The sequence below is a fragment of the Rhinopithecus bieti genome, unplaced genomic scaffold, assembly GCF_001698545.2.
Source record: "Rhinopithecus bieti isolate Rb0 unplaced genomic scaffold, ASM169854v2 scaffold_34818, whole genome shotgun sequence".
In the NCBI taxonomy this organism is placed as follows: Eukaryota; Metazoa; Chordata; class Mammalia; order Primates; family Cercopithecidae; genus Rhinopithecus; species Rhinopithecus bieti.
In genome coordinates this window covers 902,233-920,686 of record NW_016815484.1, presented here as the reverse complement: position 1 = coordinate 920,686, position 18,454 = coordinate 902,233, and the positions used below count along the sequence as shown (strand labels likewise).

The 18,454-nt window shown below is 40.2% G+C and overlaps 1 long non-coding RNA gene across 1 annotated transcript; it reads right to left on the bottom strand.

Moving 5' to 3' along the window:
* Window positions 1–11,894: 11,894 nt before the first annotated feature.
* Window positions 11,895–17,114, bottom strand: LOC108515972 (uncharacterized). Its single transcript, XR_001881684.1, has 2 exons — window positions 16,993–17,114; window positions 11,895–14,330 (listed from the first exon to the last, which is right to left on the bottom strand). It is a non-coding gene; the product is annotated as an uncharacterized LOC108515972 (long non-coding RNA).
* Between the last annotated feature and the right edge of the window lie 1,340 nt (window positions 17,115–18,454).

Here is an 18,454-nt window from a genome sequence, read left to right as displayed (position 1 = left end):
TTGCATCCAGAGGAGAAAGGGAAGTAGCATTTGTTGACTCTTCTCTGGTCAATGTGATAGTGTGTTACCTAAGTCCGTTGTTAACCTTCGCAAAGACACTTTGCGATACTGTCATTCTGCTGATTTTAATGATGAGGCAACTGGGACGTGGAGAGATTACAGAACTTGCCAAGGTCTACCATTCAGTAAGTGGCCTAGTCAGGCTTTCAACCAAGACCACTGGAGCTTCAAGCCTGGTCTGTGCACCCAGTCAAGGTGAAGCCAGAATCTTACTGTAACTGGTCAGGATCTACAATATCAGAAGAATTGGGATCCAACAGCAGGCTTTATTTCAATCCTTAACTCACTCAACCTAGTCCTCAAATCCAAGCTTCTTTTCCTGAAAAAAATTACAAAACAAAATAAAACATAAAAATAAAACTGCACTTCAAACTTTGAAAGGTAATAGCAATTAAACAACTTAGTTTCCATTGTCAGTCTGGTTTCTCTGCCTTAGTGGAAAGTCTAATGGGATATTTTACAAGGATGACAAAGACAGATAATGAAAGTCAAACCAGTGCATAAAGCTTCCTTGAAAGCTTGGTAATTAAAGGCTTTGCATTGTTCTTTAATAACAGTCACCTTTTTACTGCATTGGGATAAAGGCACAAGCTCTGAAATATATTTGCATTTCAGCCACACTCTTGAGTGAACACAATCTCTAGATTTTCATTCAGAGGAACTGCATTTCAACTTCTGTAGAAAGAAAGACCAAGAGGTAGCTGTTTCTTCCAAAATGCTGGCACTATGCAAACATTTAGTGCACTGGAGATTAGATGCTAATCTGTGAATTCATACCTGTGTTTTAGGCGGGCTTCAGGCTTATAAGAAAGGGCAGACAAGAAACCTTGATGTAAAATATAGCCATGGCCTTCCTACATGAAATGCCTATATCTGACGACCATGGTCCTGGAGCATGTGTGAGTTAATGTGACTTACTGGGGAAAAGTTCAATGTGTTCCTCAACAATGCCTGTGTCTACAGAGTAGAGGAAGTAGGAGGCCATGTGCTGTTGAGAGATTTCTGAAACAACATGTCCCAAATAACTTTTACTCCTGCCTGATGCATGAATTCTGCCATTAAGGTGAAAGGAAAAGGGGGTAAACATTTAACAGACACCTACTATGTGCCAGGCACTGTGTTAGGCAGTCTCAAATCTTTTTAATCCTCATCACAACCCTCTGAAGTATTATTCTCTTTTTAGAGATGAGGAAATTGAAGCTAAGATAGGTTAGGTTACTTGCCAAGCATTACATAACCAGAAGACAGCCTGAGATTTAAATTCACATGTATTGGACTCCCAAATTAAACTCTTTGTCCCCTGTTAAAATGTGCCTGTCCCTGGGAAAGGTGGCATATGAAATCCTATCAGTCATTCACACTGTAGTGTAATGAATTTATTCTACCCTTTCCGAGAAAGTTTCAATTAAGAAGCCTAAAGGTCTAGATTCCACAAAGAGGAAGAAAATACAGAAGGGAGAGGGTAATGATGATGAAAACATGTATCAGTCACTTTCCAGTTTTGCCTACCCCTAAATACCTGTGGCTAACTTGACAGAGCAGGCAAAAGGGGGAAAGGAAGATGTGAAGAACAAAGTCTTTCTTTCACTCTTGGTTTTGAAAAGATAGTTAAGAATAGAGATGGTGCTGTGTTCCAAGAGTGACAATGTTGAGAAGGGAGGAAGGGAATTACACGTAATTTGGCTCAGCCAGCTGGGCACAATGGCTCACACCTGTAATCCAAGCACTTTGGGAGGCCAAGGCGGGTGGATCATGAGGTCAGGAGTTCGAGACCAGCATAGCCAATATGGTGAAACCTTGTCTCTACTAAAAATACAAAAATTAGCCGGGCGTGGTGGTATGTGCCTGTAATCCCAGCTACCAGCTACTCAGGAGGCTGAGGCAGAAGAATCGCTTGAATCCGGGAAGCAGAGGTTGCAGTGAGCCGAGATCACGCCCTTGCACTCCAGCCTGGGCAACAGAGTGAGACTCTGTCTCAATAAATAAATAAATAAAAATAATAATTTAGCTCAGCCTAATTCAGAATAAAAGACCAGCTGATCTAAGTTGGGTTACAGCATAGACATGGGTCTGCAGAGCCTATGGGCTGAGCAGGTCTGAGACTGAATTATTATTTCTCCTGGCACCTTTCTCAAACTAATCTGCTCAACATCACAGGCTTGGTCTCTGGGATGCAGTGTCATGGGTGAGAGCTGATGACTGGCGCTGGCCATCTCACTTTCTAGCTATGTGACCTCCAGCTGCTGCTGACTCTCCCGGAGACTTCATTTGTAAAACAAAACTCAGAATGCCTGCTTCAAAAGATAACTGTGAGAATTCAGTAGGGTAACGTGCAGGTAGCACTTAGTGAATGGTAACTAATGCTACCGTATAATCTTCAGGTAGGATACATGAGGAATTTTGATCCAGAAAGCTTTGGGGCCAAGTTGACGTTAGCAATTGACAGAGCTTTCGCTTGCTACATGGCGTGTACTTGAGGGATGGTGGGAAGGACGTTCAGCTCCAGAGTATCTCCTTTATCTAAAAGCCATAATATCTGGAATTCCACATTCGGGATACATTCCTTTGGCAGCTGTCCCAAACATCCTTTTATTAATTCCTTTGATGGGAAACACATTATGTCAGTAGCTACTAACCCAAGCTGCCCACTGGAATTGTCTTAGGGGTGGGGAGGTAGGGGAAGGTTAAGAATGCTGATACCCAGCCCTCACCCCAGACCCAAAAAATTAGAACCTCTGGGAGGAGCCCAGGCATTAACAAAAAAACAAAAGCAAAAACTTTACCAAGTGTTTCTACCATATAGCCAGGGCTGAGAACCCCTGCGTTACAGTATTTGATTCTACTAGAATGGAAGCACCAGGAGGCCAAGAAATACAGCACGGCATTCCCAAGCTTCCCACTGTGCTTGGCACAAAAAGTAGTTGACGTACAAATTCATCGTTGGTGTTGTTGAATGAAAATAAAAGTGTTAGTGACTCTAAATTCCACCTTAGTGAGAGCCAGAGATGAGATTAAAGACAAGGGACTGGAAAGCACAGAGAGGGGAAGTAAGCTCTAGGTCATTACAGAAGAGCAAGTCTCCTTTCATAGAAAATTCAGCTGCTTGTTACTCTCATGATGTTGCTAACAGGAAAGGGCTGATCTCTTGGAAGAAGGGCAGATGCTACATTAGGACTGAAAAAAAGACATGCCTCTTCAAGTTTCTAGAAGAAACTGAATACAAACAGAAAATTTCCTATTAAGCATTTCAAAAAGTCCATCTGGCAGTTGGAAGAAACAGAAAACAACATGTCCTGAAATCAGAGAGCTCGACCTTCAAATCTCACACCTGCCATTATTAACTATGCGACCTCACAGAAGGAGGGAGCTTTTTTCCTGTTTGTTTTGTTTTGTTTTGTTTTGAGATGGAGTCTCACTGTGTTGCCCAGGCTGGAGTGCAGCGGCGCAATCTCGGTTCACTGCAACCTCTGCCTCCCTGGTTCACGCCATTCTCCTGCCTCAGTCTCCCAAGTAGCTGGGACTACAGGTACATGCCACCACGCCCAGCTTATTTTTGTATTTTTAGTAGAGATGAGGTTTCACCATGTTGGCCAGGATGGTCTCGATCGCTTGACCTCGTGATCCGCCTGCCTCAGACTCCCAAAGTGTTGGGATTACAGGCGTGAGCCACCGTGCCTGGCCGCTTGTATTTTTTAAAGTATTTCTGATTCTCAGAGTCTATAAAAGGGGGAGTAATATTGATGATCTCCTAGGAGTGTTGAAGAACACTTGGTGAATTGACTGGCACATATCAGGCTATTGGAGTCTATTACTTCCCTCCTTCTGCCCTCCCTCCTTCCCTCCCTTTCTGCCTGACAAACAAAATTATCAGTTATTCTAGGGATAAATAACTTTTCAAAAATGAGATATCAGACTAGTGATCCCCATATTTCCAAATGCTAATTGTTGTGGGAATTTTAGGGAGAGATGTGGAACTGTGTGGAAACTATGCTGACTTTACAGGGAGGTTTTCTTCTTTTTCTGAAGTCATAACGAATGTAAATATCATTACAGTTATCTCTTATTTTAAAATAAGCTCACTAGAAATCAACTATGAAACTGTTTTGTCATGATAACATTTTAATGGAAAATTTTAATTACTTCCCTAATATCCTCATGGTAAATTTTCTACACATACAAGTTTTCATCTCATTTTGGGTTATTGTGGAAACTTTATATTTTTCTAGAATTTATCTGCATACTTTTTAGCTGTACCTGTTTGCATTATTATATTTTTAAATGGTTTCTCTATGGACCAAGATGCATAATGTTAATATTTCGTGAGGTCAGGAGTTCGAGACCAGCATGGCCAAAATGGCGAAACCTTGTCTCTACTAAAAATACAAAAATTATCTAGGCATGGTGGTATATGCCTGTAATCCCAGCTACTCAGGAGGCTGAGGCAGAAAAATCGCCTGAATCCAAGAGGCGGAGCTTGCAGTGAGCCGAGATCACGCCATTGCACTCCAGCCTGGGTGACAGAGCGAGACTCTGTCTCAAAAAACAAAAAGCAAAAAAACAAAAAAAAAAAAACAAAAAAAGATGAATAATAATAATAATAATAATTTAGCTCAGCCTAATTCAGGATACAAGACCGGCTGATCTATGTTGGGTTACAGCATAGACATGGGTCTCCAGAGCTACTGCAGAGTAACTCCTTAGAGTTACTATTGTACATTGCAACTGTATACAGGTCAATTTTCTCCCACTCTGTACTTTATGATATAGTTGTCATATCTATTTACCTACCTGTGTTATACATCTCACAAGACAATGTTAAAATGTTGTAATTTTTGCTTTAACCAGTCATATGTCTTCTAAAGAAATTAGGAGAAGACAACTTTTTTTTTTTTTGAGACGGAGTCTCGCTCTGTGGCCCAGGCTGGAGTGCAGTGGCCGGATCTCAGCTCACTGCAAGCTCTGCCTCCCGGGTTTACACCATTCTCCTGCCTCAGCCTCCTGAGTAGCTGGGACTACAGGCGCCCGCCACCTCGCCTGGCTAGTTTTTTGTATTTTTTAGTAGAGACGGGGTTTCACGGTGTTAGCCAGGATGGTCTCGATCTCCTGACCTCGTGATCCGCCCGTCTCGGCCTCCCAAAGTGCTGGGATTACAGGCTTGAGCCACCGCGCCCGGCGGAGAAGACAACTTTTTATATTTACCCAGATATTTACCATTTCTGATGCTCTTCATTCATTCCTAAAGATCCAGGTTTGCCTCTGGTATCATTTCCCTCCAGTCTAATGAGCTCCTTTCCTTCATTCCTGTAGAGCAGATCTGCTGATGACAAATCACCTTTGTTTTCTCTGATCTGAAATTATCTTTATTACACTTTTATTCTCAAAGAATATTTCACTGGATATAGATTTCTGGCTTGATGGGTGGTGGTTGCAGTGGTTGTTTTTCTTTCAACACTTTAAAGATTTTTGTCTCACTGTGCTCTTGCCTTCAAGTTTCTGAGAAGAGGGCAGAAACTTTATTCATTCATTATTCATTCAAAGCATTGTTTTCTTGTATGTAACGTGCCACTTTCCTCTAGCTGTTTTCAAGATTTTCCCTTTATCTTTAACTTCCAGAAGGCTGATGTGCCTAGGCATAGTTTTCTTTGTGTTTATGCCACTTGAGCTTAGCTGGATAAATCTGGACACTTTCTACTTCTGTCAAAGTTAGGAACTCTTCAGCCAGTTTTTCTTCAAATATTTTTTTCATCCCATTATCTCTCTACTCTGTGAGACTCTGGTTACACATGTGTAAAATCTTTTGATATTGTTCTTTAGGTTCTCAAGTCTCTTCATTTTCTTCTCTATTTTTTCTCTTTTTTCTTCAAATTGGATAGTTTCTATTGATCTATCTTTCCATCCATGGGTTCTTTCCTCTGTCATCTCCATTTGGCTTTGAATTTCCTTCAATAATTGTTTTATTTCAGATACTGTTGCTTTGATTCCTTTTTATGGTTTCTGTTTCTCTGCTGAGATATCCTATCTTTTCACTAATTTTGAATGTGCTTTTCTTCATATCACTTAACATATTTATAGTTGCTGCTTTAAATCTTTGTCTGCTAAGTCCAACATCCAAGCTGTCTTAAAATCCTTCTTTCTCTTAAGAATGGGTCACGTGCTCATTTCTTTATATATCAAGTAATTTTGCTTGTATCTGGAACATTGTAGTGTTAAATTCCAGATACTCTACATTCTGTTATATTTTCCCCCAAACTGTAAACTTTTTTGTTTTAGCAGGCAATTAACTTGGTTGGATTCCAGCTGTAAACTCTAACATTTGGCTGGCACCTCAAATCTCAGCTCTATTCCTTTGGCTTTAGAAGGGACTTTTAGAGTCTGTTCTGTGCATTCATAAATCAGGTGTTAGCCAGAAATCTGAGCAGAGTTTATACACAGAATTTGTAGCTTTCCCTTTCTGGCTTTCTCCAAGGACATCCTTACTTTCTCATGGCTCTGGTTGCCCTGTCTTCTGGCTCTATGAGCCAATAAGATTGAGGGTTTCTCCATTATTCTCAGCAAACTAACACAGGAACAGAAAACCAAACACCGCATGTTCTCACTCATAAGTGGAAATGGAACAATGAGAACACATGGACACAGGGAGGGGAACATCACACACTGGGGCCTATCGGGGTGGGGGAGGACAAGGGGAGGGAGAGCACTAGGACAAATACCTAAGGCCTGTGGGGCTTAAAACCTAGATGACGGGTTGATGGGTGTAGCAAATCACCATGGCACATGTATACCTGTGTAACAAATCTGAACATTCTGCACATGTATCCCAGAACTTAAAGTACAATAAATAAATAAATAAATATCCAGTAAATCGTACTATAAAAAAAGATCGAGGGTTTCTTCCTGTTTTTAAAGCCCTGTATGCTGTTGCTTTTGGATTGCTTTTTAAAAGCAATCTGTGTCCCAAAACAGGGAGGGAAGTCTCCCCACACTGTTTCTTTCTTCTAAATGACAGTCCAGAATCTGCCCCTAGAATCTACCTTTCCAGTTCTCTCAAATAGTTTTATTTTTATTTTGTTTATAGTTTGAGGTTAGTCTGGTAAGCTTACTTGTCCCTACTCTGAGCAAAACCAGACCATATATTTGCTTTAGGTTTTCAACTTTATCACTATAGGGTCATTTTCTCATAATTACTTTCACTTTTTTGGTATCTATATTATGCCTCCTGCCTCCATTCTCATTCTTAACCTTTTTTGCTCTTTTCTTCCTTTGATCAGGCTTACAACTTTTTTTTCTTTTTCTTTTTCTATTTTGTCCAACTTTTCAAAGAACTGCTTTTGGAATTTATGTTTTTTTTCTTTCTAGTTGTTTCCTTATATTACAGCTTGTGTTTTTGTAATTCTGGGAGGAAAACATAAGAAATAATTGTACGTTAACATTTGAGCTGGACCAAGATTTGGAAGATAAATTTTTCATCTTAATTCATCTATACCGAGGAAACAGATGGGGGCTTAGGAGTATAGAGAAGCAGCAGGGGAGGAAGAACCCTCCTACCCACTTCCAATGTCTTACTACCATGGACCATTTTATTTGCATCTCAGGACAATTTCCCTGTTGGTTTGAAGTTTGTACACATCTTACTCTAAAAGCCTGCTTAACGGCATTGGTTGAAGAATTGATGACAATAAACTGGAATAATCCAGCCTAACTTTGACATCAAAGAGGAACAAGGACAAAATCAATGAGACTAGAGGAATGAAACTGTTTCTCCAAGATGACATAACTGTACTAGAACTAAGGTGTTTCCAAGTGGAACTATGCTCAAGGAATGGACATGGAAGTTACACATCTCTGCTTAGAATGGAGCTTTCCTCTAAGCTGATACAATACTGTTGCTTGTAACCACTTACAAAACCTGGATATTGTAAAGTGGTAGCAATGACACCTCAAAAGGGAAGCTTAGCTGCAAGCATCAGTACTGGCCAGCTCTTGAGCACTCCAACTCACCAAACCTGGAGAGGGCAGTACAGCAGGAAGGACAAGAGATTCCTGGTGAGGTCATTCGTGTGCTAACTGCTCCCCATTAACAGACATTTGGGGCCCCTCCTCATCTGGTTTTAAGGAAGATATGCTCCCTCAGCTCCAGCCAAACTGACTGGCTGATTGTCTCTGGGACACTCCTGAGTGTTCAGGGCACACTGTTTAGGGCAAAGCACAGAAGGGATTCCAAAACATGCTGTAGCCAATGAGCAAAATGCTTTACCTTGAGAGCACAAGAAAGTCTAGTCCTTCAAGCAAATGAGGCTAAGTGTATTTTCTTCCATTTTTTGCTGCCTACAGAGCTCAGCATAAAGCACATTTGATAAATATTTCTTGATTGATTTCCATCTTCCATATTTTCCATCTTTTCATCATTCCATTTTTCTTTTTATATTTACTCCCATCTTTCATCTCAACTCCACCATCTATTTTATTCCTATAGGCAGAACAACTCAGTCTTTCAGTTGCAAACTTCAGGGAGAAAACAAGGTTTTCTGAGTCTGAGACTGGGATGTCCAAGATCAAACACTAACCGTGACCACTATGACATTTGGAAGCACTTTGTGGTGGGCAGAACAGTGACCTTCCAAAGTTATTCACGTTCTAATTTCTGGAACCTGTGAATATGTTACCTTACATGGCCAAAGGGACTTTGTGGATGTAAGTTAATGATCTTGAAGTGGAGAGATTTTCCTGGATTGTCCAGATAGGCTCAATGGAATCACAAGTGTTCTTTAAATGTGGAAAAGAGAGGAGAATTACTGTCAGAGTGATACATTGTGAGAAAAAGCTGACTGGCCACTGTTGGCTTTAAATATGAAAGGGGGCCATGAGCCAAGAAATACCGGCAAACTCTAGAAGTTGAGAATGGAAGGAAACAGGTTCTTCCCTGGAGCCTCTGGAATAAATGCAGCCTGCCAGCATCTTGATTTAAGCCCATTAAAGCCCATTTCAGACTTCTGATGTCCATAACTATGAGAAAATATATTTGTGTTGTTTTAAGCTATGAAATCTACAGTAATTTGTTACAGCAGCAGTAGGAAATTAATATACCCATCCTGATGTTTATTTCGTTCCTGCAACTTTTTTGATTTTTCTGAACTGTAAACTCTTGTTGAGACGAATGTTTCGTAAGCCAAAGGACCCTCTGAATGTACTACTTAGTTTTCAGAACTACATTATTTTCCTCCTTGGTGTGTACATTGGTGCTTAATAACCTGCGGTTGTAAAATCACTTATAGGTGCCATATCTGACACAGGATGTATCAGCATGGAAGCATTAAAGTCAGAGGTTTAGGTTTCCTTAACAAGCTATTTTTATCTTATTTTATAATTCTTTATATTTATAATTCAGCAATTTGTGCAAGGGTAACAGTCTAATAATTTATTAATCACATGGACCCTTACAATTAAAGATAATGGGTGCTGTCCGATATGGTCTACCAGTGCGCACCAGATGAAAGTCAGTCCTAATCGTGAATGTCCTAACAATTATACTTCTTGCATACAGATAGGGATATGGTCTAATGAATTAATCCTTGCTGATCAGGATAACCTGACAGGCCAACTAGGTTGAAAAAATTCAGTTGGATTATACAATGGTGAGAATGCTGATAAAAATAACAAATGTTACATTGTACTTTAGTAACTCTATTTCTTTGGACTCTTTTTGTTATTGAATAAATACATTTGCTAATGGCTTCTTGGTGCAACTTTGCCCTGTAATTGTGAAATGCTCATTAGTAGGTAGGTAGGTAGGTAGATAGATAGATAGATAGATAGATAGATAGATAGATAATTCAGGTTAATAGAGGTGGGTCTACCTAGCAGGCTGGCTGAATTATCTGGTTTCCCATCATTACTGCAGCCAGCAGCAACCCTTAGCTTTTGCAATATCTTCTACATCTCACTCTTCAATTAGAATCTATCCTATATAGCATGGCTTCATAAAAATCCCTGCCAGAACTTCTACTCAAACATAGTCAAAATAGCTGGGGAAGTGAATTCCAGAAGTCTGGACCTGATGTCAAGAATCTTTAAAGTACAAAAGAGAGAACTAAGCATTGTTGGCAGAAATACACATGTAATTGAAACTGCCATAATGGGAAACTACCTAGAGAAATAATAATCCCCAAGGGAATTAGGTCTCATCTGTCACATTAGGGTTTCATAAATCAACTCAGACAACACAAGTGGGAATCTGATGAGTCATTTAGAAAGTTAAGAACAAAGGGGAACATTTAGATAATGGTTGGTGCCAATTCAGGGAATAACCAGGGGCTGCAGACACAGTTGTTGGGAACCCAGTCTCCATAAATGAGAAGAAGCTTGTCAGTGCTTGGGAGAAATCTCTGCACTGGGCCAAATGCTGAGCGTGGCAAACATTGCTGTTGGACTTCAGTATAACCCCTGCCCCCACCAGAAACTCCTTGGGGACCCTAGTGGCCTTATATTGTCTCTTGGATATCCAAGACAGGGAGGTGACTTGTATGAACCTGAACTTCTCTGACCACGCTATTTTTCCTGAAATATTTTATCTTTTCTTCTCTAAGTCACTGCAAATAATTAGTAGATATATAACTGCCCTTCCCACCACCAAGGTCCATTATTACCTCCTCCCATTCAATTTATTCGCCCATCAAAACCAGACAATTTCCCTAATAACAACTCTTTTTCTAATACCTTTGAAGGATCCTCTCTGTATCTGTAACAAATTCCGAACTCCTTAACCTGGCATCAAGCGCCTCTAAGAGTTGTTTCTCATCTTATCAACCGTGGATTGCCATCATTTTGCTCCAAGTAAAGGCAATCTTTCTGTTTCCCCTGCATGCTTCCTGTGCTTCTCCACACCCCTATGGAACACATTAGCCTTGATTGTCTTTTTCTGTATCTGCATTTTAGAGTCGTTCACAGCCCACTCTAACACCACCTTCTTCACCATTCTCCCTTCTTCCGAATGAATACATCCTTCTTCTGAATGAATACATCATTCAGAAGTTATTTCCCACCTTTGAACTCCAAGGTCAGCCACATCTCGATGATACCACTTACTTTTTTTTTTTTTTTTTTTTTTTTTTTGAGACGGAGTCTCATTCTGTCGCCCAGGCTGGAACGCAGTGGCCGGAACTCAGCTCACTGCAAGCTCCGCCTCCTGGGTTCATGCCATTCTCCTGCCTCAGCCTCCCCAGTAGCTGGGACTACAGGCGCCCGCCACCTCGCCCAGCTAGTTGTTTGTATTTTTTAGTAGAGACGGGGTTTCACCGTGTTAGCCAGGATGGTCTCGATCTCCTGACCTTGTGATCCGCCCATCTCGGCCTCCCAAAGTGCTGGGATTACAGGCTTGAGCCACCGCGCCCGGCCACCACTTTCTATTATAGTCCTTGTGCATGTAGTTCACTCAAATTGATAGGTTGTCAGAATAGAGGGCTATCTGTGAAGTATTCCTGCATCTCCCACCTAGCAGAGTGCCTTGCTCTTAGGCGCTTAAAAAAGAGTTGCTGAAGAAAATATCCTAAGGTGTTTATTTACTATGCTATCCCACTCTAAAATTATAAACATGCATTTTAATAGGTATTTTAATTCCAGATAAAATAACCTGAAGTCATAATGTGGGACTTTTCAGAAGATGCATTCATGAGGTATTTTGGGGAAGGTGAGAATGTTCCTCCATCAATCATACCTCATGGCCATCGTGTCTTCACTTACAAGCAACAGCCACCCTTGCAAAAAGTCACTTCATGACCCCTCAACACACTTCTCACCATCGTAGAAGAAGCTGGCTCCTGGAAAGGTAGCTGAAGCAGACACTGTTGGTTTATTGGCCACCAGGCGTTTCTCTCTTCCTTTACTTTTTGTTCAGGTCTTCACCTCTCCTTTACATGACTCAAAGAGCAAATCTTCATTAATCTTAAGTAGCTGTTTCATTTCTCATGTCAGTGATTGGTTCAGAAAGAAGCCTGTCTGGGGGGTTCTAAGAAGATATCCTTACTTATTAAAAAAGATCCACAGAAAAGGCAGTCTGTCTTCTGCTGGACATCCTCTAGATGTCCTATAGATCATGTAAAGTCCAGATTGTCTGTTCTATAGATGTCAACTACCGTAAAACTATCAAATCTCATAACTTTAGATTTTACTAATTTGATGTTTTCTGTAAGACTGTGGCTGAACTGAATTTCATCTTTTTTCCAACTTTTATTTTAGACTTGGGGTATATGTGAAGGTTTGTTACAAGGGTATATTGTGTGACGCTGAGTTTTAGAGTACAATTGAACCCATCATCCAGGTAATGAGCTTACTGAGGTAAATTTCCCAATAGGAAGTTTTTCAAACCTTGTCCCCTCCCGCCCCCTCCTGTAGTCCCCAGTGTCTGTTTTTCCCATCTTTGGGTCAATGTGTACCCAGTGTTTAGCTCCCACTTATAAGTGAGAATAAGCAGTATTTGGTTTTCTGTTTCTGTGTTATAAATTTCATCTTTGATTAAAAGAATCTTGTAAAACCAATTCACAGTGTAAATAGCATTTTAGGAAGCATTGTTAAAAAGAAGTACTAAGTAGGATGATGAATAAATTGATAGATGAATGACATTATATTTTGTTCATTCATTAATTTAACTATTAATTGATGAGCCTTTTTCAGCTATGATTACAAAGTCCTATCTGCCATCCTGGAGGAATTGTGAAGAATCACAAAGAGTAAATTATGTCAAAATAACCTTGTTGATTTTAATATGCCTTCTCCCAGAATGATGGATGACTGAATAATGCTAAACACAATGAACCTTAATTTTATCAAGGCTTTTGATATGTCTTTTAGTGTGACATTTCTTTCAATAATACTTTTTGTACAAAACAGTTTATAATTCAGTTTTCATTAATAACAACAAGAACAGTCTCAATCCATGACTGAGATTGGATTTCTTCTCAATAAGTCAAAATTCATGAGAAGTAAACTTACCTTTTTGGGTAAGTACAGTATACATAACTAGACAATGTGACAATGATTGATTCTTATTTCTTAAAGGACTAGAAGGGGACAAAGAAGGTAAAAATGTAACTGATGAGTTTTATATGAATCATTAGATTTGGTCCATATGTCACAGTAGTTCCCTTCCTCTTCCCAGAAATGCTCTTGGTATTAATTTGGATGTTATAAAGCAGCTGAGCTTTGGAAAGTCTGTACATCGTGAGAGTCAGCAAATGCACAATACAGTAATCATCACATGAGTGCAGCCTATCACAGAGTAGCACTCCTGAAAATATCAAACAGAGGGAGGGAGAGAGTCATGCTGGTGGGTTCGCCCCTTGGACATCCTTACTGATGGGCAACCATCTAGTTTTAAATATCTAGGCTCCACCAACTGGCATCGGTTGGTCAGGAGTGATTTCTTCCAATGCTGCTTCCATGATGCAAGCAAACAGGCACCACTTTTGTTCCACTGTACCCCCACGCCCTGAAACTCACAAATGCCTTCTTGATGGGCTGGCTCCTGGAACATACAGCCCCCACAGCTGATTTCCTTTCTGGCAAGATGCCTCCTGGTAAACATCACTGGGTGAGCAAGAGGATGTGTGGGTCCAGAGCGCTGATATAGGTCTGTGATTCTGATTATGCCTTTGGTCATTGGTCATCATTGCCTTCAAACTGCATATTATGAACACCAATTGTATTGGGGACTGTTAGGCATGGAGGGGAAGGCTTGTTATTTTCTATTCAGAGAACAGTTATTAGAGTTTACCATCTTTAGACTTCTATTGCTATATCTTAGGAATGAAGGGAAGACAGGATGTGGACTAGAATCTTCTGTGCCCGGAAAATAATAAGAAACTTGATTGTGGCTCAGCTGTATCATCACCCCTGCTCTCTTGGCTCTTGTTTATAGAACTCAAATTGGAAGATAGGCATATTCCTTATCTTAGGGCAGTTTTCTCAGATGCAGGTTCTGAAATGAAAGAGGGAAGTAGAGGAAGATGGATGATGGGCAGGGAAGGGGAAAAAGTCAAGCAGGGGACTGTAGTTTATGAGAAATTTCAGAAAGGGGATGTAGGCCTGATCCTGCAGGGGAACTCTGGAGTGTGAATCATGTCTCTGAGTTTTTCCCAAAGGAGGCAATGAATCCAGGCTTTCCCTCTCCTTTGCCAGTCATTGGCTAAGGGCTGTGCAGGGAGCAACCCCTTAGGCACTTCTGGTTTTCAGGTTTGTAGACAAAGGGGCAGTCATCTGAGAGAGTCACAAGGGTGAACCTAGAAAAAAAAATCACACAGAAGCTAGAGGAAAGGCACACCAACATGGCAAAATGGATCTGAGGGGATGTGAGAAGAGCAGAGAAGTGGCCACTATGCTACTGGTCAGAGATGCCCATCCTTTAGCCAAAGGTTGTTCTATATAGCTGTCAATGCCTGTCTCAGGAACATTTCAGATTATGGTTTTGTGAGAGTCATGCTAAAACCTAAATACAATAGGATTAGTACATACCTAGTGCAAATTATAGTCTATATTTGAAAACTGATGGCCAAAATATTTTAAGGAATCTTGAAAACCATTAGAATTATTGGCATTTGATTTTGTCATTTTCTCTGCATCCCTGACCCACCAAAGTAGTCTCCTTCACTTGTTTTAGCTTGGCCAATCCTTTATATGCATAAATACATCCTCCTCCAGAAAGGCCTCCCTAATACAGTGAGATGGTAGCACTATTACCCAAACTTCTACCATTTAATGAACACTCATGTTATTCATTTTTATATAAATATTAATTTTCCAAACAGACTGCACGATCGTTGAAGACAGGGATTTTGCCTCATCCTTCTTCTTACCCCTCCTCCTCCAGCATCCACCAGGGTGCCCTACAGTCCGTCATAGCATGTGAATGAACACTTAATGATTGACAAGTAGTCAAAGTGAATGTCCAACTAGTGCTTTGTGATCATCTTCATTTTCTTATACTGCTTATGAAAACTGTTGATAAGATACTAATCAAAAACATATTTCATTGAAAAGAGACCATTTTCAATATATGTTACCCATTCTGTTCAATTTCAGAGACCTTGATGTTACTCAAGTTTAGACAAGAATGACCAGCCCATTTGAAGATAGCTATAGATACGAATATGGATATAGATATATACACATATACACATGCATCAGACAGGTAAGAGGTGGTGCATTAGAAAGAACACAGGACTGGAATTTGGGAGATGCCAATCTCATGTCAGCACTGCTCCCATCTCCTCATGAGGCCTTCCTTAGCCATTTCATACTTTTGTGCTTCAGCTGAAGGAAATATACTGCATGATCTCTAAAGTCTCTTCAACCCCAAAAGTTCTACTAGTTGTGTTTCTTTATTTATGAAGGAGTGCAATCCAAGAAGACAAATATAACCCTTGCTTCAACTTTTGCTTCCTCACTGTGCTCAATCAACATGTATTCACAATGATGTTATGCCACATGTCCAATCTCGAAGTTGACTTATGCTCCACCCAGAGGGAGAAAATATGTGAATCAATTATTAAGGGATAACAGAAGGAGCTAACAATAGAAGACATTGTGGAAAGTTATCTATTCATTCATCAAGCATGAGAAACTGGGTTAGGTCCAGGAGATCTGAAAGAGGTACAGTCCTTGCTTTTATGGAACTCCTAGATTGATACTTAGAACTTTCAGTCAATCAGGAGAAAATAGTGGAGGTGATTTTTCTTTTCATTGAGGTAAACCCTACCAAAAATATTTCATTATTATTAGCTCTTCTTCCATTCATATTTTGTGCATCTGACTTTCCTTCTTTCTTTCTTTCTTTCTTTTTTTTTTTTTTTTTTGAGATGGAGTCTCACTTCTTCACTCAGGCTGGAATGCAATGGCCCAATCTCGGCTCACTGCAACCTCCACCTCCTAGGTTCAAGCAGTTCTCCTGCCTCAGCCTCCCAAGTAGCTGGGATTATAGGCATGTGCTAGCACTCCTGGCTAATTTTTGTATTTTTAGTAGAGACAGGGTTTCACCATGTTGGCCAGGCTGGTCTCAAACTCCTGACCTCAAGGGATCCACCCGCCTTGGCCTCCCAAAGAGCTGGGATTACAGATGTGAGCCACCACACCTGGCTGACTTTCCTTCTTTATAATATTCTAAAGAGTACTGAACTCTGATCCAGCATCCCTGGTTTCTAATTTCAGTTCAGCTTCAAATTGTGTGATCTTAGGCAACAAGGCCAAGCCCCAATGCTTAGTTACCACCTCTCTTCAAAGAGTGCCGAACACTTGTTTCTCATGCCTCAAGCAATTTTTATCAGGACACAAAGGTATTCAGCACAACAAAAAAAGTGTATAAGAACTATATTATATAAGATGATTTTATTAACTAGTCAACAGTGATGCCATTCACCCATTTGAAGTTGCTTCTTCTCCCTCAAAGGAAAAAATAATGAATTTTTTAATTTTTTTATATAGTAATTTATTTTGCAAGTTACATTTTTCCTTTAGTATAGAGGTTTATTTTCTACATTTTGAAGAACAATTAATCTAGTTGCTCATCAAATTGCTGTACAACTTTATATATTATATTATTTCATTTCCTTATTCCAACTCAGAAACTATGGAGATCTATTTCTGTGGAATAAGGAGGGAGGATATGCTAAGTTTATTTAATAAAGACTCATGAAAAGTTATCCAAAAAAATTTCCCTTCTAGGTCACAAAAGTATGATCTCCTGCAAATAGCTGAATCTAAAAGACCCATCAGATGGCCAGAGAGTCCCTGAAAATGCTACTAAATCAACCCTTACTCTAAAAATCAAGAAAAGAAAGAAGACTTGAAGAAGCTCGGATTTGACAATTCTGACATTTGGAAAATCAAGTCAGCAAAGAAAGCTGCTGTCAAAGAATGTGAGCAAGGCCATTTACAATGTAACCATACCTACTCATTCAGCTCTGTATCCTTTCACTGTCTCTTTCAACATTCACTGAGCATCAAGTATGTGAAAGTGCTGCACTTGGTACTGAGCAGAACACCAGGCTCTCACTGAATGCTCCCATCACTGGTGGACTGGTCTATTAGCAAAATCGCAGAGCAGTGGAAAATATTAAAGCAAGATAACACTGAATTGAACAAAGCCACATTTGAAAGGCAACCTTTTAATATCAGGTTGAACAGCTCTTCCTATTTGCCCATCTGCTAACCTTTAAAAGATTCCTCTCATTGCTGATACGGCCAGTTGCCCCATAAGCACCCAGCCTGCCTTCAATAGTGCACAAAGGGCATCTTTGTTTTCCTCCCAGTGAACTCAGAGGCCAACCCAGGGAACAGTGAAACACCCAGGATGGAAATGAGGTGTCTCCGTGACAGCAGACTCCTTCTTTTGACCCCATTTATCGAGATCAACATGCCTGAGTCACCAGTAGATGAAACCAATGATTGTTTTACTCTGCCTTCCCCAGAGTCACCCCCTGAGTCAGTGGGTAAACTGGGGTAAGAACCCAGCCTTGTCCTATGAGCCTGAGCGGGTCTACTATATTTATCCAGGGTCTCATGATTCTTAGTGCTTTTGCTCTGCCCTCTAATTTGCACTGTGCCTGCTATAATATCTAAACGGGAAGTTGCCAGCTAGAATGGTTATTATCCGAGAAATCTATTTAAACATGTTTATAAGGTCAAATGAAGTGGGTGGTGGATAAGCTAGACAGAAAACAACAAAAGCTTTGGCTCAGCATAGCTAGTGAGGTTAAAGCTCAAGAGAGAAGTGTTTTCATGTCGAATTTGCACACGGTAGAAGAAGGCAGTCTAAGCATAATTATATATAAACGCAGGAATGAGCAGTCAAAATATTAAAACAACCAAATGATTTCTATTTAAGAAGCTGGACAATGGAATTGACTTATGGTAAGTCAAGGAAATGTCAGTTTGAGACAGCATGCCAGTAGAGCAGAGCCCAAGATCAAATTTTGGAAATGCACCTAGTATATCCCAACCAGAGGGAAGAGCTGGGATGATCAAGAAAGATGCCCAGAATCAACCAAAAATGACCTGGGGGAGACTTCACAATGGAATAGTGAATACTATTGAACAAGAGGGAAATAAGGAAATGAGAAAAAAAAAACCATGATATCTCTGGGAGCCCAAGCTTGGATTCTTATATATTTAAGACTTTGAAGAACAGCTCTCTGTACCAAAGAAATCCACATCTTAGAGTTAGGAGTCAACCATTTCATTATGTGACTGACCTCCAGGCTCTGCCAAGCCATTCTTCAACACCAAAGAGGAGGGAAGAGGGGAAAAGAAACTATTGTCATATGTCACTTAATGGTAGGGATACATTCCTTCTGAAATGCATCATTTGGCGACTTTGCACTTGTGTGAACATCATCGTGTACTTACACAA